The sequence below is a fragment of the Sminthopsis crassicaudata genome, chromosome 5 (genome assembly GCF_048593235.1).
Source record: "Sminthopsis crassicaudata isolate SCR6 chromosome 5, ASM4859323v1, whole genome shotgun sequence".
Taxonomy (NCBI): Eukaryota; Metazoa; Chordata; class Mammalia; order Dasyuromorphia; family Dasyuridae; genus Sminthopsis; species Sminthopsis crassicaudata.
The window spans coordinates 211094635-211118995 of record NC_133621.1 but is presented as its reverse complement, the minus strand read 5'-3'; the positions used below and the strand labels follow the sequence as shown (position 1 = coordinate 211118995).

The window sequence follows — 24361 nt, the reverse complement described above, 5'->3', positions numbered from 1 at the left end:
ATGAACATAATGGAATACTAATTTTAAAATGACAAATATGAAGAATTCAGAAAAACTGGGGAAGCTTTGTATGATCTGATGCCAAGTGAAGTTAAGAAGAACATCAAGAGCCATACACAGTATAATCTAAATAACAAAATGAAGAGAGCTGGACAAGAGAGGGGCTAACATGGAGTTGACCGTGTGGACAGAGGAGTGGGTTTGGAGTCAGGGAGACCCGAGTCCAGACGCAGTCCCAGACACTTCCTAGCTGTCACTTGGCAAACCATTCCAATGTCTTTGTCGAGAAAACCCCATGGAAAGCACGGTCCGTGAGGTCAGAGCCAGAAACAAATGAACAGCAGCAGCAAGGGTGTTCAGTGCTTAGAGTTCTGCCTTCGAAGGGGAGAGTTCCAATCCTGCCTCAGACATTGACAGTCTGACCCGTATTTCATTTCCCTCGTCCATAAAATTAACTGTTTGGTCACAGAGGTCTCCAAGGTTCCCTTCTAGCTAGGCGTCTGGGACTCTACCATTTTATGGCATGAAAAGCTGGCCCAGTAAATGACTCATCTTGACTCTGGGCACGGCATTAACCTCCTGCCTCTCAGATAGGTGGTGGACTACAGGCGCAGAAGACGGCACAGGAAACCAGACAAAGTGTTTTGCTCATTGTACCAAAGTAGGTTGGCACTGGGAAAGGACAATGGTATTGTGGGGGGGAAAGCAACATATTTATAATAATGAATTTGGAATCTCTGTTGAAGGTCAGAACAAGTTCTTCAATTGGAAGAACTTCCAGGCCTCTAATATTAAGGGAACACCAAGGGCAAAGGTGTAATCTATGTTAAAAACAACAACTACCATTTCCATAGAACTTTAAAATCTGCAACATAGTCTGTCTCTTTCTGGAATCTTCCTGACTCTGAAGTCCAACACTCTTACCCACTGGGCCACTTAGCTAAAACACACACGCACACGTACCCATACCCACACGTGTATCTCTGGCTCTGAGCAAGGTTCAAAATTTAAAAAATTTTTATTTTATATAAAATCTTTATAAATACATGTATATATGCACATACGTATATGTAAATGACTATGCATGATCAAATACCTCATTATACAACCCAAAACAGCATTCATCCAGAAGAACAAGTTCCTTTGGGGGAAGGGGAAACAGCCAAATGCTAAAAAGAAATGAGCTAGAGATGTATTTTTAAGCTCACTGTGATTTCTTTTAGGACCAAACCCTGGGATACAGCTTGCTATACACTCATGCGAACTCACCCACACATATTATATAGCTTACCCATGTTAGAAAAACCTATTAGTGAAATTCCTCTCTTTTCCAAGCTCCACTGGACACTTTCAGCTTGGGTAAGCCTAATGGTTCTCGTTGAAATGCTGGTTTAACCAGAAGAATGCCTGCTGGTAATTTAGTAATACAGTAATTAAAGCCTTCGTGTAATATAATTATATGTCGACTACAGAAGGGACAGCTGCTGCACAGTAGTCTGCTGCCAAATTCTGCAAGGCGTAATGCTGTCAAAACTGAGTCTCTCTTACAATGAGATCCTGAACAATTCGTTGGGCCAAGTAGGACTGGGTGAGTGAGCGTATCAGGAGGCCTGGGTCACTCACTCATTATTAAGTAACCAGCTTTGTGGAGGCAGAATTCTGCAGTAGAGAAAACGCACTGGACTAGGGCAGGATTCAATCCACAAGCCAAAGGTGGGCCACCCCAGGACCCAGGTAGGTATAATCATGTCTGCTGTAGAAGGAGCAATGGTGGCAAAAAGGCCCAAGTCTGCCATTACTAGAATTTACTTGGTTTATTTTGTAGAGTGAGTTTGATGTTACTGGATCCAATGTGATCTAACAAGCATTTATTAAGCACTTATCAAGTGCCAGACACAGTGCTATTTATCTTGGGTGATAAAGGGAGAAAATTTTAAATATGTTTTCATATTACGTATATAAGAAAAACTGATCATGGGACAACGTATAATGTTATGGGCCAGAACTTGAAACAAGGTGCTAGGTCACTGGAATTGATAGAGACAGTGCTTATGTACTTAGTACTTATTAGAGTTCACACCTTTAAGAGAGCATATAGAAGGAGGAGCTCCCACAAGTCCACTCTCTCGGAGGCAGAGTCAGATTCATTCCCACTTCCACCTTGGTGCTGGCCGGAGACATTGGGAGGACGAGAGGCTGAAGCTGGCTGGAGGCTGAAGGACAAACCTTTGGATTCGGAGGGAGTTCTTGGAACCAAGGAGAGAGACAGGCCTCTATTAAAGCTAACCAGGCCCAGGAAAAGATTCAAAACTTTGAAGGAGACAAATTTAACTCCTGACTACATATGGGATGATTATTACTTTGAGCTGAAACGAAGGTTGCTCCCAGAAGCTCCCCAAGAAACCTGCTCCCAGAGAACATTACACTTTAGAGAAGAACATTACAGTATAGCTTCATATACTTGTCCAGACTTTGATTTGTGTCCCAATTCTTCATGACTCCATTTGGAGCTTTCTTGGCAAACATACTGGAATGGTTTGCTATTTTCTTCTCCAGCTCATTTTACAAGTGAGAAAACTGAGACTAATAGGGTGAAGTGGCTTGTTCGGGGTTCTCCAGCTAGTGTCTGAGGTCGGATTTGAACTCACAAAGCTCTCCTGACTTCAGATACAGCACTCTATCCATTGTACCACCTAACTGCCCTCTTAGTGTGAGTCAACTCAGAATAACAAAAACAAAAACAAAAACAAAAACAAAAACAAAAACAAAAACCAACAGTGAATGAGTAGCCTAGGAGTCACAAGTCTAAGTGTTCCTACTATCTCCTAGCCATAGGATTTTAGTTAAATCTCCTAATCTCAGTTTCCTCATCTGCAAAAGATGTATACCATTCATATGACTTTTAAATAAAGTGATTTTTAAATAAATGTGACTTTTAAATAAAATGAGAGAATGTACATTAAAGAACTTCAAAATTCTGTAAATAAAGAAAAACCATTGCACTAGAGAATGACTGATGATACTAGATTTTTACACATGTAACCAACTCTTTGCATCCATTTCAGTGACGTACTTCAGTTTTTAGATAAAGACACCATTACTTGCCCCCTTCTGACATTAAAGGATTATTTATAAAACATAGGATATACTTGGAAATGTTTTGGCTTTGGTCCTTTGGATCCGCTGTGCTACTTTAATATTTACTTGCTGATAACAGTGCTGAATCAAAGATTTGGGATATAAAGTAGTATTTGACATGATTTAAACTATGTAATCAGATAAAGTAAAAGCAACCTGGAGAAGCTATTTTGTGGGGCCACTGGCAATAACTCCTCAAAATGCTGCCCCCAATTATGAGCTGGAAACTCAGACACACATTAAGAAAATGGCTCACAGAAAGAAAAAGTCTGGGCAGGGATTAGAGGTAGAATAGGGAACATGAATGTATCTGAGAAATGAACCAGTGGGAACATTAATTATAGTGAATCTATATTTGGCAGGCTAGTAAAATTAGGGCCACTTGCTACAGCAATAGGAGGTGAAGGATTCCTGAATTCAAGATACTTCAAATGGGGAAGAGATTTGATCCGTTTCTCCTAGGCATTTTCAATCCTTTCATCTGGCAGCAAATGCCTTTCTAAATGAATGATTTAGTGGCAACCCTGGGTACTTACCAGGAAGGAGAAAAGAAAACCCATATATAAGACTTATGCATCCAAAATAGATTCATAAAAGGATATTTTTTGCAATTGGCTAGAGATGGGAGTGAGATGCTATGGGTCTCCAAATCTGTGTTCAGATTAGGGAATGGAATGGTGGAGGTTGTAATAGTACAGAAATTCTAAAAACTACTTTCTACCATTCCTATCTTTGATGTATATTAAGTAGTTCCTTTGGGGTGGATTTGAGGAGTGAGGGAAGGAAGTGATAATACAGTGATTGGTGAGAAACAAGGTGTTATCTGCCATCTCTGTTTGCATATCTACACTTTGGGATCTTTGAGCCCCATTGTCTGAGAGGGATGAATGTATGAGACTTGCATCTTCTTTGGTTAGCTGACAAAGGGGAAGATGGATGTGGGAGGTGTTTATAATTCCAGCCAACACTTTATCCATGAGATTACTTCTGGACAAAGGAGAAGATACCCCTTAAGGGTGAAAACAAAACACAAGAGACAATTAACACTTGTGGGAGATATGCCAATTACCCAGCAAGTTTCAGGAAAACCACCTTGAGTTATATCCACAAGTGAAGAATCTAGGGCCTCATAAAGGCTATTATGAGTTTATTAATCTTAGTTTTATAAAAGAAAAAACACTTGACTTCTCTGCAGAGTCTGAGAGAGCCTCAAGATTTTCAGGAGGATTATTAGGTGAGTGAAAAATACTGAAAATGCTGAAAGGCTGAAGCTGAGAGTATCAGAATTTTAGAGCTGGAAGACCCCATAGAAAGCACAAAATCTGTTCTATAGTACTTGAGACCTCAAAAACATTAACAACAGACTTTTTCAAGGCCCAGGTTTACAGTGTCTCACACAGAAAAAGGGTTAGCTGAGCAGTCCTGATCACAATAATGGATGCAACTCACATGGGATGTGAGGCTAATTTAATGACTCCACTTCAACTTGACTCCAGTGTTTATATTTAAAGTTTGGATCTTTTCATCAGCGAAGCTGAAACTTCTCTCCTCTATCTACTAAAGATCCATTTTCACCTCCTACCCTTTATAAAATCATACAATTTTCCAAGATAAATTATCCTTGGTTGTAAATCTTTATGTTTTGCCTTTGGAACACCATAAATTCTTTATAGTAGCTGCTGCCAACTATTGCATGATCCCTATTGTGGTTCTTCAGAATCTCAACTCTTAACTTTGGAGTGTTTGTAGTATTATTGGTATTACCTGGACTCAGTTTTAGCCACAAAATTCCTGGATGTTTTCAGTTTAGGATTTCTTTCAGAATGCTGATCAGTGGATTCTTTTTATTTTCATTTTGTACTCTGATTCATTTATGTCTTCAAAGTTTAAAAAAATTTCTTGAAATATTTTATTTTTGGTCATGATGTTGAGTATCCAATAATTGTCTCTGTTGATCTGTTTTCTCAGGTTTGTTCTTAACAGCAGATACTGTATGAAATACTTCTGTATTCTGTATACTATCAGAACAGATACTTCTATTTTTTTCAAACTTTTGACATTTACAGTCACTGAATTCTGACTGCTCCGTTCTGTTTCATAGTAATTTTGGCATTCTCTCTTCTTGCAGCTTTAACTCTTGGGCTTCTTTGAGCACAAAAGTTTTCCTTATGGTTCAGTATTTTCTGTTGTCTACTTTGCTAACTTCAGGGTGAACTCTGAGTGAAGACCAAGGCCTATCCTCTTTGGCATCCTTGGATGGATTGGGTAGCTCCTGTTTGCTCCTGCTTATTCTGTCCATGGTCCACATAGGACTGACTGCCATTCTACTAGCAGGCCCTCCATTCTGCCTCAATCCCCAGCTGCTATCTCAGGCTCCCGGTGACCCACTGGGGTAATAGCCTATTTCTATCTCCTCTTTGCACCACCTTCAATTAGGAATGGGTTCTATCTCCCTGCAACAGCCCTGATGGGTCACACTTGGATACTGGAGATCCCACTGCTCTCAAATCTCCTGCATATCTCCATTGTCCCTAGTCTTGTCTCCTCTGTCTCTTGCTGCAGTTCCTAGTCTCCCTAGTGTACATGGCTGGGCCACGTCCCCCTGCACAATGATCTATAGGGGCTGGTTCTGTTCCTGGCTTCTGTTTTGACCAACCGGGGCAAAGTCTTCTCCCCAGACTCTGATTATCACAGAAGGGACTGGCTTCCCTAATATGACTTCTCTAATGTTTCAATGTTTTTGATCGCTTTTGTATATTGTCTGCACTGAATGAAAGAACTTATTTCTGGTTTTATTTGGTTTCTTTATTATTTTCTCTATTGGGAGTTTTTTTTCCCCACATATTTCCTGGAGTCTATATGGGATAGCTGTATTCCCTTTATGACATTTCATGTTTTCCATTTAATCAAAAATCCTTCTCACCTCTAAAGTTCATTTTAGTCAGTAAATATGTATTACATGCCTGTTTTGTGCCAGGCAATGTACTAAGCAGTGGGGATACAAAAAGAGACAAAAGACAGTTTCTGTCCTTAAGAAGTTTACAATAAAATGGGGAAGACAAGCAAACAAATGTGTACAAATAAGCCAAAGAGAGGATAAATGGGAACCTATTTGAGAGAGAAAACATTAGAATTAAAAGGTGTTGGGAAAAAACATTCTTCAAAAGATGAGATTTTAACTGGAATTCAAAGAAAGTCAAGAAGGACAACAGGCAGAACATTCCAAGCATGGGGTCAGCTAGAAAGAATACCCAGAACCATGTAATAGCCAGGAGGCCCTTATCATTGGAACAAAGAGTGTGTGTTAGGGAGTAAGGTATAAAAGACCAGGAAAGATCAGAAAGGGGCTAGGGAGAGCTTTGAATGCATAATAGAGCATTTTGCATTTGCTCCTGGAGGTAACAGAGAGCCACTGGAGTTTATTGAGTAGGGAGGTGATATGGTCAGATCTGAGTTTTAAGGAAATCACTTTGAGAGGAGGGTTGTGGGAAGATAGCAGAGTAAGTCAGAAAATTTCAAGCTCTCAACTTCAGGCAGAACAGGGATCCTCCTAGGAGAACCAGAGAAGCCCCTGGAAGGAAGATTAACTCTCTAAGTAAAATATAAACACCTTCAGGCTAGTTTCACTGCAACAGCAAGGGAGCAAGCAACTACAGGAATTTTCACTGCTCTGAATATATGGGGAACCAGGGGTCTGAGTCCAGAAAGTCCAGAAAAAGTGAGGGAACCTTGGCTGTTCAGGTCTGCCAGGCCAAGCTGTGCTGCAGAGATGTGGTCCTGGGTGAGATGAAGAAAGTGCACCTGGAGAGTGCAGAAGCAGCGGGACAGGTACACTGCTGGCTGGAGCTCTTGGTTTGGGGTTCTGGTCAGAGGGGAGAGCTGAAATGAAGCTATAGATACCATTTCTCCCTGCTCCCATGATTAGAGGTACTTATACTATTAAATTCTTATTTTAAAAAAAATATGCAGGGAAAGGAGAAAGAACCCAATGATAGTTATTATGGGAATAGGGAAGACCTTTAACATCCATCTTCAAAGGAGGACACAACTTAAAAAAAAAATCTCTCCTACCTCAAAGAATAATGTTAAATAGCTACCAGCTCAAAAAGAATTTATAAAAGAATGCAAAAAAGATTTTAAAAATCAAATGAGAGAATGAGGAAACCTAAAAGAAGAGTAAGGACAATCCAAGAAAAACAAGAAAATTATGAAAAGAAAGTCAACAAACTACAAAAGGAAATCTAGAATCTTAAAGAAAATAATTCTTTTAAAATCAGAATCGGGTAAGGGGAAGCCAGTGAAATTATAACAGATCAAGAAATAACAAAACAAAAACATAAATAATAAAAAAATGTGTAAGAAGAGAATGTGTAAATATCTTATGAGAAAAACAACAAAAAGCCAATTCAAATATGCTGGAGCTACATTAAGAATTGTACAGGATTTACCAGCAGTTACAATAAAAGACTAGAGGTCCTAGAATACTATATATCAACAATCAAAAGTTCTAGAGTGGAGGTTGAAAATACTATATCCAGCAAAATTTAGTATGATATTGAACGAAAGAAAGAAAAAAAAAAAAGGACAACGAGCCATTATATTTTCAGGATTTTGTCTCAAACAAATCTGAATTCAATAGAAAATTTAATATATAAGAATATCAAAGACTAATTTCAAGGGATAAATTGTTTGTTTTATATATGAAAATTTAAACCATATCTATCTAAGACTGACATTAGATACTGGACAATGCAAAAGAAAAATAGGGGTAGCCTTGAGTATGATGTGATTCTAAAAAGCAAAATTGTTTAGGAAAAGGTAAAAAAAAATAGTAATCATGCGATATGAATGAAGTGTGATAGCAAGAATCAATAGAGAATAGAGGGAGGGGGAGGAGGGCTAGTAGTTTTGGAAACCTATTCCCATCAGTATATACCCAATATCCACATCTACGTCCATATGCACACCAAGAAAGGTAAAGCACCTTCCAAAATATATTAAAAAATAAAGGGAAAAGAGAAAGAACTGATTGTGTCTGAACATAGATTGAAGCATGTATTTTCTTATTTTTATTTTATTTTTTTTTTTTTGCAGGGGGAGGAGATTCTATGTTTTCTTTTGCAACATGACTTTTGTGAAATATTTTACATAATTTCACATGTGCCTTCTCAGTGGGGGTGGGGGGAGAAAGAGAATCTGGAATTCAAAGTTTTAGCAACAAATGTCAAAAATTGTTTTACATGTAATTGGGAAAAATAACATAGCAAAGAAAAAGAAAAAAGAATGGGGGGGAGAGAACAAGATAAGAGGGGGTAGAGAAGGATAGGTAGATTTACAACAGTGGGACACGGTGTGTAGATTAAAGGAAAAGGGGTACAGAAGAACGTATAGATTAATGAGAATGGGATACGGTGTGTAGATTAAATAGGAATGGGATAAAGAGAGAGGTAAAAGCAACCTTTTAGGAGAAGATAAGGGAGTGATCTATGGGGATGGTGGGTGTCATGGGAAGGCTTGAAGGCAAGTTAACAAGTAAAAGTAAAATAGAAGAGTTAGGGACAGGAAATAAGAGAAATACATAAAAATAGTAACAGTGATCAGGAATAGAATTTATGGGGGGGAAAAGCAGGGATATTAATCATTGATCTCAAGACAATGTCAAACTTTAAAAAGATTCAATCAAAAGAGAAATCTACATTATATGTCAGTTATCTAAAAACTGTTTTTAGATGTATGTGTATATTTGTATGTGTACACACACACACACACACACACACACACACACACACACACACGCTTAACTGTAGCCTGCTTGGGGAAAGATGAGGAGAAGAAAAGAGGGGAAAAGGGATAAACTAAATGCTAGTAGAGAACAAAATAAAATGTACAAAGAAGCAAAGATGGACAGTTATGAATATACTATGTTCTATTATTAGATATGCTTTCTTGAATTAGAAATTTATTGCTATACATTATGAATCTCCCCCAATGTTCTGCTGGGCACAATACAATGTTTTTAAGTTTTAAATGCATACATTTTTAAAAGAGAATGAAAATCACTTTAGTGGCTTAATGAAGGATGGTCGACAGTGGGGAGAGGCTTGTGGCAATCAGATCCACCAGCAGGCTAATTTGATAGTTCAGACTAATGGCAGTGTCAGAGGAGAAAAAGGGATATCCTGGAAAAATGCAGCAAAAGTGCAATCAACAAGCAACAGCTTAGATACGGGAGATAAGAGAGAGGGAGGGATTCAGGATGACTGACTGGATTGTGAGCCTGAGGGATGGGAGAATGAAGTTACCCTCTCTAATAATGGGGAAGGTGGGGACAGAGAGGAAGGACTTTGGGGGAGAAATAATGACTTCAGTGGAGTTTAAAATGTCTCCTGACATCCAGCTGAAGATGGGAGAGTGGAAGCCAGCAGAGAGGTTAGGGCAGGATAGGCATATTTGGGAACTGTCGGTATAAAGATGGTAATGAAATCTATGGGAAATAATGAGATCACCAAGTGAAGCGGGAAAGTATCATCCAATTATACCAGCCTGGCCATATCCCTGTTGCAGGCCGGTCAGCCAGTGCCTGACCTGTAGATCGGGTACCGGGTCACTTTTCCTCTTCCTTTGGTGAGTTCTAGCACCTGGCTCACCGCCTTCCTCTGGGTCTCTAACCCTCCTCTAATTCTCACTGATTCAATATCGCCCTGGATGGCAGTGGTGGATGGTGAGAGATACGGGATGCAGACTGACCACGTGGAGCTTCTGTAATTGTGCAGGTGAGAGCTGATAAATGGTTAGAATGTAGCAGCAGGAGCACAGAGGAAGAAACGCACTGGAAAGACAATCGGCCACATTTCAAGGCCCAAAACCGTGTTCAGTTTGACAGGTCTATATTTTGCTTCCATAATACCAACTACTACTAAACCGAAGTCAGTCTTGGTCAGTCTAATCAAAGACTAAGTGTGTGGGTTAATGAGGCCAACTAATGATGTTCAATTCCCACCTGGGCCAATTAGGCCCAGAAACCACAAAGGGCACCGTTTAATCTGCCTCAGCAATCACATACTTGTGGGGTGGGCACTGAATGTAAACTACCACCGCTAGCACATCACGGGGCATGTCCATGTAAATACTCAACAAAGGTTAGATTCTATCCGAGCGGATGCCGTTGTACCTTTGTAGAACAAAATAAATTACATAAGCTCTAAAGCCATACTTCAAGTTTATTAAAAATAACTACTTTACATATGACAAAATAACTTAAGACAATCTCTTGAAATTTCTTATGGCTACATTTCTCTATAGGTTATGTAGTACATTAGAATCATCAGTATTATGTCTATCCAGACAAGCTGTACCTGTTATAGCATTTCTTACTTGGATTCCAAACAGAAACACTTTTAAAATTTCTGGCAATAATCAGAGCCAAGTCTATTTAGATGTAGGGATTTTTTACTTGGCATTTTCTTTTACTTATTTTATAAACAAATCCATTGCTGTATTTTATTCGGAGCTAGGGTCTAGACTGTACAATATTCAAAGCTGACAACACAAATGATTTGAAGAGGATTAGGAGACAGCTAGGAGATGCCATAGTGAGTAGTATTGGTTTGCATTAAGAAGACTAATATTCCTGAGTTCAGATCCGGGTTCAGCTATGTGACCCTGGGCAAGTCATTTACCCTTCTCAGTTTCCTCATCTGTAAAATGAGCTGGAGAAGGAAATGGCAAACTACTTTAGTATTTTTGTCAAGAAAACCCCAAATGGGATCATGTAATCAGACATGACTGAAAAATGATTGGAGAAAAAGGATGGCACAATGGGTAGAGAGCTAGACTCCAAATCATGAAGACCTGAGTTTTAATCTTGCCAATCTGATGAGGAGTAAATGATGAGGAGTAAACTGAGGTCTAAACAGAGATGGGTCAGTTGCTTTCTCTCTCTCCTTCCTTCCCCAAAGTAACCAAGGGCGGGGTTGGGCAGCAAAGGAATTTGCTACTTAATGCTGTATGGAAACATAGTCTTTATTGATTAGAATGGGAACACCGGAGAGCTGGTGGGCAAAATGGCTGCATGGGACAAGGCCCATTTTGCAAAGAGAAGATTTTTGAGTTCTCTCTTTTATACAAGAGCACAATCATTCAGCCTGAGAGTGATGTAAGAGAAGGATTCTCTTGTTATCTTTTGGGGACAGACAGAAGTCTCTTCCCCTGCTGTGACATTTGGTCTGTTTGAGCAGATTAGAATGGGGGCTGTAAAACCCCAGCCAGCTCAGATAGCCCAAACTAGTTTGACCAGATCTTGTATCAAAGGTCCAAGTCCCAAATGAAGTTGGAGATCAAACAAGGAATATCAAGGGGCTACCACCCTCAACAAATCCACACTTGTGGATTGTGTCTTTGAGCAAGTCGTTTTTTAAAAATCTCTCTTAGTTCTCTCTTCTGTTGGATGAGAGTTGGATTTAATCTATGATCCTCTGATCTCAAAGGATAAGTTTATGCATCATTGGGTCTCAGGGTCAGAAAAGACCTCATTGGCCATCTAGTCAAATTTTTACCTAAAAAGTGAATTTCTTTCACAGCATCCTCAACTTACAAATATTCTCTTCCTGAAAACAAGTAGTGACCTGGAACTCACTATCTCAAGGCCACTCTAGCATGAGTCCCCTAAGTTTTTGTGTATGGTGAACACAAATCGTTTCCATGACTTCCATACATTGCTTCCAGCTCTGCCCTTGGGGGTAGGGGCAAGAACAAGAAATTTAATGCTCTGTTTACTTGTCAACCCTATGAATATTTGAAGATACTATCATGCTGATGACCGCTCCTACTTCTCTGAGTCTCTTTGCCAGGCTACCCAGTCCCAGCTTTGACAACTAATCCTCATATGACATGGTATTCTACCAGTTGGGTCATTTTCCTATCGATGTACTGCAACCAGATTGTTACTGCTTTTCTTAAAGTAGGAGCTGCCCACTGAGGACTGGACAACAGAGCTTCTTCACTTGCTTCCTTCTTTCTCTTTCTTCCCTTCCTTCTAAGAAATCTTGAAGATCTCCTCCCAAATTAATTTTTTTTGATTAGGTAAAAAGGGCCATTCTCTGCCTCATTTTTTACCTAGCCTTAATCACAGAATGGGCCTTGCCTTGGTCAAACCGAAACCTATTGAAGACCTTAGCTTAAAGAGGCCAAGGTCTCCGGCTGCCTCCAGGGACGCCTCCAGGGACATCTCCAGGCGTCCTGATCTCTACCTGGCCACTGGGCCCAGATGGCTCCAGAGAACAAAGTGAGGTTAGTTACTTCCAGAGCAATCTTTCACTTAATTCCAATTCGTTTGTATTTCATGGTATCACCTCCCTAACGTCATGTCATCTTGGAGAATGCAGGAAAAACAACCATCATAGATGATAATAATCCTTGTTGCAACCAACACCCTGGGTAAGTTCCAACCAGGACCACAAGACTAACCCTTCCTGTTACAGAATAAGGTGCTTCAATAAGTGCAGTCTAATGTTAGCTTGTTTTATTGTGGTTGTCATAGCATGTGGTCACAACATGCTGAAAGGAGTGATGGACTTTTGAGTCAGGAGAACCTGGCTTCAAATCCTGCTTCTGAGATTTACTTGCTGTGTGATGATGGGTAAATTGTTTAACCTCTCTGACTCAGCTTACCTATAAAAAAAGAATACTTACAGTATACTATCTCAGAGGGTTATTAAAACTCTCAAATGGGATTATAGGTGCAAAATGATTTTAATACTAAGGACTAAACAAATGCAAGTCATTTTTATTAGAACATATTTGTATGGGCTCAGATCTCAGACTTTATGTACATATGAGGGTCAGATTTGGATTCACAGCTTCCTGATTCCTAGCCTAGAAATCTCACTATGTTATAAAGTCTCTACTGTTCATCAAAAAACTCTAACTAAATATTATCATTAATTTAATTAATTAATTTAGGCTTGAGAAATTTGGCTGCTAGTTCTACTACTTTGAAACTAATATCACAGGCAACAACAGTCAGCTTTCCCTTCCAAACCTTTCATTTTCACTATATACTTTTCATTTTTCACATAGACTTCATTTGATGCTCACGACTGCAATTTCTGCAAGAAGCCCTTCTCCATCCGCAACCGCTCCAGCTCCCTCTTAATGCTAGATCCTTCCCTCCGAGATCTTGTTGGTATGTGTTTGTATGTGGCTTCCCCCCATTAGAATGTAGTAAGCTCCTTAAGGGCAAGGGCTGGTTTGGCTTTTATTTGTTTTCCTGTAGATTTGGTATGTACATGTGGATCCATACTTGAACTTCAATAGCTAGGACAGCACTGCTGCCTTATTTTGATTGTAAGCTGCTTAGCTGATATCTATTTTCTTTATTTGGATCAAAGGGATACAGTATTTCCTGAAAAGCATTCTAAAAATAAAGACTTAGGTGTATTGTTGATATGCCCTAGTCATTATTCTAATTGTGCATCTCAATGGTGAAAACTGAGTCACAATATTGCTGTTGTCCTTAATTATTAACTGACTGGGCCAATCTAGGCTGCATTTAATAGTAAAATTTTCTATAATTAATGTTGACAATAGAAATTAAAACAACAGAGAAAAGAACATTTTTTTAAAAGTAATTTTGACACTAAACTTATCATCACTTATCACCACCAAAGAGGAGAAAAATAACAGACTAAAATAAACCACTCACAAGCCCAGAAATGAAATATCTTTCTGGCTAATTAACCAATATGGCCAGCAAGGTATTACAATGGATAGAGCTGGGCCTAAAGCCAGAAAGACTCATCTTCCCGAATTCAAATCCATTCTCAAACACTGCCTGGCTATATGACCCTGGCCAAGTCACTTAATCTCTATTTGCCTCAGCTGCTTCATCAGTAAAATGAGCTGGAGAAGGAAATGGCAAGCCATTCAATATCTTTGCCCCCCCCCCAAAAAAAAAATCCAAATGGGTCACAAAGAGTCATACACAATGAAGAGTGACTGAAAAAAAATTTATCAATGTCCATTTGTTTTCTTCCATATGCTAGCTGTGTGAATTTTTTATTCAAGTCTTAAAAGGTATATGACTTTTATAGTACCATTAAACTTGCTTTACCTCTTTGTCCATATTTGCTCTTCTTCCTATGGAAACTAGGGGTTGTATTTTGAAATGCATTTTTCAAATAATGATAATGGGTTGGTAGTGATCCAGCAACTCTCCTTCCCTTCCTGGAATCATAGCAACGGAATTAATTCTATAACAGGTGGCATTTTTTACATAGCACTTTAAGGTCTGAATATCTTTGTTTTACAATGATCTCACTTGATCCTTACTACTTCCCAACTCCTACTATTACTGTTACCATTATTCCCATTTTACATTTCCAACTGAGACAGGTAGAAATGACTTGTTCAGGCTCATAAAGCTATTCCGTTTCTGAGGCTGAGTATGAATTTATGCTTTCCTGACTCCAGGACCAATGTTCTATTTACTCTAACACCTAGCTTCTTCTTAACACAATGAATAAAGTAATCTCATCTCATCAGAATATTATATTGGGGAAGCAATAAGTACACTTGTAAATGTATTATATTTAATATATAAACTCACATACACACATAAGAAGAGCATATAATACAATATAGAGAATGAATAAAATGTTATAAGGCAATATGAACAGGAGGCCATGAAAGAGAAGTAGGAAAGGCTTCCCTCATAGATGATGGTGTGTGTTAAAGTTTAACAAAAGATTTTCTTTGAGGGTAAAACTGCTTATATGAAATGTAGATTAAAACCATTATTTTGCTCTGAGTTGATTATTAGCTTTTGGTGATTATATGTTATAGCTGACTTAATTCAAAAAAACATTTTTTCTACTTAAGGTAGAACTCCTTTGATAAGTTCCTCTTAAAATTTATTTTTTAAAATATATTTTTTATGTTACATGGTGTGCCAGATTTATTTCTAAGAGGTATAGAAGTTAAACCTTTGTCCTCTTTCTCCCTCCATCTTACTGGGTTTTCTTTTTCTATACTGGGAAATGGTCTTGAGTTTTATATTGCATATAGAAGACACTTTATACTTTACAAATGCAGTACTTTTTTTTTACCTTGGAAAACCCAATTTAATTCTTGCCTTTTATTATGTTTGGTTCCAGAGTCAGAATCTAGAGTTATTTGGGCTGCTACCCAATGTAAAAAATTGTTATTGTTGGTTTTCCTTTGTTTCTGAAGAGGACCAATGAATGACACAGGGCCAACTGGTCTTAAGTGAGGCAGAGTTGGACAATATTTTCAGTCTCATTCTCTCTTCATCATTCCAGCCCAACAGCAGACAAAAAGTCAAGATGATTGACAATGACCCAGAACACAGGGGATGACCTTGGCGTCTTCCAAGCCCGACCAAGCTCCAAGCACTCCACAGAACCGGCTGCCTTCATAATCATTGGAACAAAATGTTCTCATCCACACGTTCCTCTGGGGAAAGCCTTCACTTGCCTGGGGCAGACATCCCCTTAACTCACCGGGGGATTTGAGGTCATTCTGTTTCCCTCAACCTGGTTTAGCCCTTTGCTGAGATGTGGCCACTAAGCATGCTGCAGCTTCTTGCAGCCACAGGTAAGATCTGGCTGAGGTGGTCCTGAAAAGGAGGTGCTAAGCCTCCATGAACACTCTATACTGCCAGCAAAGAGAAGTAAGAGAGGAATTCTCCAAGTCTGAATTAAGGAATGAAGACATTCCGGGCAGGAGTTCTATCTCTTCCTTGATAGTTCTCTTGATCCCAATATAACTTTAAAAATCCCACAAAACAACACTTTTGTCATCCTTGGCATTAAATACCAACAATAAGTCTGTCTGGGCCATAGTATCCTATCCATCCTTTCTCTAAATTCTTTTAAATATAATCTTCCAAAGCCCAGAATCCAAGCCAATTTATTGACTCACATATTTATCCTCTCCAAATTTAATTTTTACTTAAAAGTAGAGCATTGTATAGAGCACTGAAACTGGAATCAGTAAGTCAATCAATCTCTACCAGTTTCCTCATCTTTGGAAGGTTGTCGTCAGGATCAAATGAGATAATATCGGTAAAGCACTTTACAAACTTTAAAATACTATATAAATGTTTTGTTGTTATTATTACTTCAGCAATCAGTTCTTTATGGTTGGAAAGTGATCCAGAATAGCAGTTTCTCTCCTAGCACATAATAGATCTTAATAAATTTTATGAAACTGAATCTTTTATGTGTATGTGCTGCTGAAAAGTTAAATTACTGAAAAGTTTGCATTTGTGAACTGATTAATGGTTACAAAACAATTTTGTATTGTTATGTACAAATAATGTAATGTTTACATAACATTAAATGATAAATAATTACAAAAAGCTAATATGAATTTAGTAACATTTTTATTCAATTTTTATTTTATTAATCAGGTAAGAAGTTTGAATTATCATGGTATTAAAGATAAAATACGTTGATATTATTCAATACTACATATATCTTAGGCATTCTTGAGTTTCTAAACTTTTTCTGTGCCATCTATAGTTTCTGCAAAACTCCCCAAATCCCCATTTAGTTTCTTATGGTGACCCATGAGTTTGAAACTATGATGGGGAAAGTCACGATGTAAAAGGGATAACTGTACATTTTTTTTTCATCTTTTATATACTGAGTTCGCATTCGCCCACGCTTCTCCGGGTCCCATCCTAAAGCATTTTCTTCCCTTTCAACCTAATCATGCACAAGTCTTACCCTTTTAGGAAGCTTTTTTTAAATACCTGGCTCAGAGTCAAAGAACACTAGAAAAGTTCCTTGTCTATTACATTCCTCCTCATTATTTGGCATCTGTATCCTTTAATTCATTGCTGTATAGACATTTATGATGATGGTCACTCATTATCTCATGGACTTCTTTGGTTTGTCTTGCCACCTCACATTATACCAGTTTTTGTTGGAATCAAGAAATCCTCTTCATTATTCCTTTGCCTCTTTCATAGTATCTCTGTGGTACATCATAAAGCACTTTTCAGGCACTCAAAAAAAAAAAAAAAGTGACAGTACCTACCTCCCCTCTCCTCTGAGCTCTTAAGAATATGGAATTGAAGATATAAAGAAATGATCAGAAGACAGAGAAAAGTGAAGAGCTTGGAGCCCTGAGCTTTTTAGAATGGAATGTATTTTGGCCTTCTCCCTACTCCACATTTTAGATCCATCTCACAAAGTGTGTGTGTGTGTGTGTGTGTGTGTGTGTGTGTGTGTGTGTGTGTGTGTGTGTGTGTGTGTGTGTGTGTGTTAACCTTAAATTTAATTTGATCAGTGAAAGCACATTAAGCATTTTGAATTCAGAGGAAGGCCATTGTCAAATTATAAGCTCATTGAAAAAGCTGGTCTTTTCCTGCTGGGTCATTCTGTGAAGGGTTTGATAGATGAACAACTTCCTATAAGCTAACAATCTCTGGAAGGTCTAACATTAGGAGACTATGCAGGGAAATCTGAAATCCATCATAAATGATTTCTTAGGCCGGAAACATTTTTACACAATGCTCACTATTTTACTAGGTCAGAAAATGGGAATATCCTCAAAGCAGCATAACTCTTTGGTTTCGAGTTAAAGAAAGCAATAAAGCAATCAGTGAGCATTTATTAAATGCTTACTATATGCCAGGCCTGTAACTGTAGCTTCTGAAATAGCTTTTGAACTCATGGAAGTCATTTTCTATTGGGGGCAGATCTAGAATTTATATTCCAACAAGAGTAGAAAGTGTGCTGTCTCTCTGGGTATCTCTGTCTGTCTGTCTCTCTCTCTGTCTTTCTTTCTCTCCCTTTCTCTTTCTCCCCACCCCCCCCTTCCCCATATCTGTCTCCTCTGCTATCTCTCTCTCTCTCTTCCCCTCTCTCCCCACCCTCTGTCTCCCTTATTTACTCTGGGTGTTATTTTTCCAATTAATTTTGTCTTCATTCACATAACTGATGCCAATTTATTGTCCTTTTGTATCTACTTTATTTGAATTCCTTTATGCAGATCTTCCATATTTATTTGAATTTTCCTATTCTATGCATAAGATCTCAGCAGGGGCACATGGGGGAAGGCTCTCCAGGCCATGGGCCATGGCCAAGTGCTAAAACTGCTTCCACGCCCTTCCCCCAGGATAACACCATTATATTACGTTACTATTATTGCCTCTCTCCCTTTCTCCTAGGGATTATATAGCTCCTATATTAATACTCTCTTCCTTCTTTATTATCTGAAAGGACCTCCAAATACTAGGAATGTGAGCTTAGATTAGTGGCAGGGAAGAAAGAGAAAGGAAGGTAGGAAGGAAGGTCAGTAGGAGAGGGAAAGGAATCAATAACACGCTTATTGACATGAACAAAGAAAAGCATGAGTTAGGTTGGATAAAAGGCTAAAGAAAAATAAATTCTCCTACAGATCTGGCTTTTAGAAGCACCTCCCTTCTAAAGAAAGGGGATTTCCTAAGCAATTGGTCTCTGAGAGAAAGCTGAAAACTGTGAGATCTGTGCATCTAGAAAAATGGCCATACTGCCCACCTAACTCCCCACCACCACTACAATGAATTATTCAATCATACCAAGCATGATGGAAATGCAAACCAGAGAAATCCCCATGAGTCTTAGGGGGCTGAGTAGGACCCTTCAAGAGAGCAAGAAAGTTACTGGAATGTTGGAGTGTTGCCCTATTGGCAACCCCAAATTCAGTTTCTTTCAAGAGGGCCAACTTAAGAGAACTTGATTCATTTATTTTATCTGTTTATGGGTCCTTTCCAGTCCTTTGTGTGTTTTGTGTTTTGGGTGTAGTGAAATAAAGACTGTCTCAAATCCAATTTTTCTTTAAAAAACTAAACAAACTAAAAGTGGTGTTATCTGCATAAGATAAAAGATAAAAAAGAGGTTAACTGCATATTGTTTTCATTTAAATGTTACAACAAACCTCCTATCACTTGCCTTTTTTTTTTTTTTTTTAAACTCCTGATCCCTTAGGAACTCTCTAAGACAGGGATTCTTAACTCTTGAGTCCTTCAGCATCTGAGGAAGCCTACCAACCCTATTCTCAAAATATTTTTTTCTTTTTTTAAATTTTTGTCCTAAATAGTTTACTTTTTCAAAATGCAGGTAAAGAATTTTCAACATTTATTTTTGTAAGATTTTGTGTTCCAAATATTTTTTCCTCTCTACCTCAAGACAGCCAGCAACCTGATATAGGTTATGTTTAAAAGTATTCCATATGTAAATCTCCATATCAAAATAATATTTCTAAATGCATAAAATAGAATACACAGCATTACAAATTTCCAGTTAATTACCACTTATATAATAAAAGATTTATTTAAAAACCTCAACAATAAAAAAGCCCTGAGCCCCAGGTTAAGAACTCTTGCTCTGGGAGGTAGTTAAAGCTAGCCAGTTTAGAAATGGAGAAAAGACTAGTTATCCTTTAAGAAGTTCAACACATTGCTGTGTCACTGGAAAAGCTAGTTGTTTTTCTTGCTGGATCATTTGGAAGGATTCATTAGATGAACAGCTTCCTGTAAGTGAACAGTTTCTGGAAGGTCCACCAGTAGGAGACTATCTTTAACTGGCTTAGCTGGTTAACCAAGGTGTCAAGTTTAAAGGCTAGAATGCCATATGGGACAGTTTAGTTAGTGGTGTTTCAGTCTGCCCCCAACCCCTTCATAAGCAGTTTATAAATGAAGGCCATTGATTGTAAGGGGAACCAGGATAAGAATAATAGATCAGTGCATATTCATCCCACTCTTGGGAAAAACCCTCAAAGTATTTTGCTTTAGAGTAGTAAGTCAACTGCTTGATAATGTAAGAAATCATAAAAGAAAAAAGAGTTCTTGACTACCAACAGCTTACAATCTAAAGCACGTTTGACTGAAATAACATACAGGCTTGCAAGCCTACAATAATAACTTCTCTGACTTGGTAAAACTGCCAAACATGTAACATATAGCAGCTAGTTATCTGGCAACAGAGAAGGACAAATGGTACATTAATTTAATTAGAGCTCCATTCACACATCTACTGCCAACTCAAATCATTTGTTTGAATTAAGCTCTCTTGCCTTCATTAGTGCCTGTCAGTATGTGATAATGTGCACAAATTTCTACACAAGTATGCTTAAATCAGTGCATTTACCTTTCCTTGGTATTTTGTATTTCAACACCTCTAATTTCAGCAAAAGTTCCTATAACTTTAAGCCATCAACTTAACAACAGAGTTAATGGATAAATTAAATCTATTTTCTTCATGATCCAAACATACACACCTAGACATTAACAGGTTGATAGCTTTGGCTCCATGAATGTCAAAGACTTCAGGCAAAATGACAATACTCTTTTTTTGTAGGTTTTGGGAACTATGGAACAAAGAACAAAGCTGGGTAGAAGACAGATATGAAGTTCAGGAAACAACACAATTGACTGGAAGCTTGGTGATGATGGCTAGCAATGATACCCCTTCTTCTCTCATGAGACTGAGAAGTGCTCCCTGTCTGAGGGCAGATGCAAGACTTTTGGACAGCAAACCAGACATTCTTGAAGGATAAAACCTGGTGAAATAAACTCCCTTTCTCCACACATTCTCCAAACTCAGTTAAATTCCTTGAGCAGGAGAGCTGGATTTTTAAACTTAACCTACTGAATGCTGAACTATGTTTAGAGACAAAGAACCATGACTTTAGCAGCTACAGGACAAAAGTCATTATCAGGACAAAAGGATAAACAAGAAAATAATACAGAATCAATTGTAATCTCAGAATCCCTGTCTCTTAAATCACAAATGTACTAAGTAGCTAGCCCTAGAGAATGTGGTGAATGAATAAATTTATTTATTTATTTATTAAGCACCTACATCAAGCATCCCCTACAGTGGAGATAACACAAAGAAAACTGAGTTAAGTCCCTACTTTTAAGGAAGTGACAAGGAGTGTACACACTCATGAAGTGCATAAAGAACAACATCAACTTGGAGTCAGGAGAGATCTACCAATAACAGTGACTAGTTCTGTGACCATCCACGAATCACTTACATCTCTCTGTACTTTAGTTTCTTCATTTGCAAAAACAGGAGGAAAAAAAAAAAACTCAAACTTACTTCACAAAATCCTTATAAGATGAAGGTGAATTTAAATTCTAAATCAAGGCCTCTTAATATATTTTTATGTCACAGACTCTTCAGGCAGTCTGGAAAAGTCATACTGAGCCTTTCTCAGTTTAATGATTTAAATACATAAAATACACACAATTGCAAGGGAAATCAATTGTACTGATTGCATTATAGATCACATAGTCACTATGGGGTCAAGGCAGAATCTGAACCCATTCTTAGTAAGTCTGTGCATCTTCTCATTAATTATATATGGATTAAGCCCACTAAATGGATAACAGATGTGAATGTAGTGGGATTTTATGCAACAGCAAACAATGGATTCAGAGAAACTGGGAAGACTTACATGAACTGATTCAGAACAAAGAGAAGAGAATTAAGAGAACAGTTTAAACAACAGTAACATTTGAAAAGATTTGTGGATGTCAATCAGTACAATAACCAAGCACCATTCCAGAGGGCAAAGACAAACATTCTACTCACTTCCCAATAGAGTAGTAAAAGACTTAAAAAGGCACAGAATGAGACATTTTCCAACACAGCCAATGTGAGGATTTGTTTTGCTTGACTTTGCAAGGCATTTGTTTTTCTTTGTTTTTATTTTTTAAGGCAAGAAGGTAAAAAAAAGAAGTTATTTAAAGTTATAATAAGGGAAGGGAAGTAAGGTAAAGAGGGAGGGAAGGAAGGAAGAGAGATAGAAGGAAGGAAGGAAGATAAAGAAGGGAAGGAAGGAAAGGAAGGGAAAAAAGGAAGGAAGAAAGAAGAAGAAAGGAAGGAAAGGAAGAAGGGAGGGAAGGAGAGAGGGAGGAGAATCACTGAAACATTTTTTAAAATGCCCAGAAAAAAATAAAACACCAAAAAGAAATACAGATAAACAGAGCAGCTTTGACTATTACATGATGAACTGTATACTTAAAAAGAAAATGAAAATGGAATGCAATAAAGAATAAAGCTTTTAAATAGGCTTGAATGGAATGTTACAATTGATGGGGGTTGAGGTCCCTTTAAGAAACCCCCCCATGGCTGAAGAAGCTAGGATATTTTGATTCACAAATCCTGGATAAAAAGCACCCTTTTGAATTCCAAAGATATCCAGGCTTTCCCTATCCCCCACCCGATCTGAGCTAACTTGGGTTTTCCCAACCCCCACAGTTTAAACCCATTGAATTCTATTCAATGCTGACCCTGGCTGAAAGCCCACCAGGAGCCTGAAACTCTACCCACCTTCAAGATCACCAAGAGCCCCCATTATAAAAGGGGCAAACCTGGAGTCCACTTTTTGCAGAAGTTCTAAGCATGTCAGTCATGTCAGTCCTTATGTTAGTCAGGTCAAGGGTTTCAGCCCACCAGACCTATTCCGGTGCCCTTTTATCTCTACCCTCAACTTTACTAACTAAACTTTACTTCCAAATCCCTACAATAAATCCTTTTTATCAATCTAGGTTTTCGGGCCTGTAAATTCCTTTACAGAGGACTCTGCGCCGATCCAAAAGGGATTCCCCCTTCCCTAACTCTCATCACAATGAGCCGGTTTGCCCTATATGATTCTCTTCTCTGTCGCTCTAAATCCAACTTAATTTGTCTTTTTGAGTTGCCATATTTTCCAGAAACATTGGACCCAAAGCGTACAGGAAGTGGTCCTGAATGTGTCAAAGATGAAATTTCCAACCCACCACAATTTGTTGTTTGCCGCCCAAGTATGTCTTTTGGAGTTCAAACAGGCTCCAGTCAGTCTGAAGTAGACTGAGAATGCTTGTGCAGCTGGGACCGTTGTAGAGAAGCAGACCATCCTATCTTCATGACCTAGCAGTTCCCAAGGGAAAAGAAAGCTACTTTTGCCACTACCTTGCTTCTCCCCTTCAGAGAATTTTGTCCTTTTCCAATCTATACCATACTTTCCTCCACCCATAACATTCCCTTTTAGGAGATTTGTTCCTGCCTCTTTTCTTTCTTGTAGTGTTAGAAATATCCAAGTTTTTGTTTGGATTGTGAACTCTTTGCACTTGCTTAGATTTTCACATGCATGTTCATTTCTTTTATAATAAATCTACTTTTTCAAGTACGTTTTGTGAAATTGTGATTGCCTGTTGACAACTCCCATCATTATGGTAGCAGCAAGCATGATGCAGGATAGATAGAAACATACGGAACAGCACCACCACATAAATGCACTGATATGAGAATGAAGAAACAGATCAATGAATCACTTCCAAGAAAAGCCATATACAATAACAAATAGCCCCGCTGGTCTCAATAGCTCCTGATCAAAAAGATGGGCCTGCATCACCAACAAAAGTTTGGAGTTACATTTGATATGTTTATGAAAGAGGCTCGTGAATATGTAATATATTTTAGCAAGACAATCAAAAAGGGATAAAATAAACAAGGTTTATCACTTAAAGTGGTAAGCTTTAGTCACCTGTAAATTCACATATCATACAGAATGACTAATTCCTTTGTGTCCCTTGGATAAAGGGAAGAAAGAGTGGGAATAAGCATTTATTAACTATCTATCAGGTGGGTAAGCCCAGTGCTAAGTGCTTTACAAATATCTCATTTGTTAAATGATATTTTACTCTCATTTGTACTCCAACCTCCATTTGCTTTGAAGTATAAATGATTCGCACTCCCCAAACGGCTTTGTGAATAAAAATAATAGTTAATAATAGCTAATATTTCTGTAGTGGTAAGTATGTGCCAGGCACCAGGCTAAGCATTTTATTCTTATTATCTCATTCAATCCTCACAACAATCTTGGGACCTAGGTGCTATTATTATCTCCACTTTCTGGAGGAGGACATGGAAACACAACCAGGTGATTTGTCTTAATTAATCAACAATCAATAAGCATTTATTAACAAACCTTCAAAAAGCTTAGAGCCCACCAGAAGAGAGAACATGTGTATGAATATGTACACATACACAAACAAGGATATGAAGAATAAGAATAAAATCAATATAGTCAATTAATATTTATGAGGCGCCTACTATGTGCCAAGCACTGTACTAAATAGTAGAGATATAAAGAAAAACAAAGATTTAACCCCTGCCCTTGAGGAGATTTATCCTTATATTGATAGAGCTAGGAGGAACATTAA

The 24361-nt window shown here is 38.2% G+C and overlaps 1 protein-coding gene and 1 long non-coding RNA gene across 3 annotated transcripts in view; one reads left to right on the top strand and one right to left on the bottom strand.

The window, feature by feature from the left end:
- The window catches only part of PPM1H (protein phosphatase, Mg2+/Mn2+ dependent 1H), a 304307-nt gene that overhangs the window by 125796 nt on the left and 154150 nt on the right, over window positions 1–24361 (bottom strand). The window lies entirely within an intron of this gene.
- Window positions 542–20735, top strand: LOC141544078 (uncharacterized). The gene is made up of 4 exons (XR_012482536.1): window positions 542–661; window positions 13216–13321; window positions 15456–15750; window positions 20505–20735. It is a non-coding gene; the product is annotated as an uncharacterized LOC141544078 (long non-coding RNA).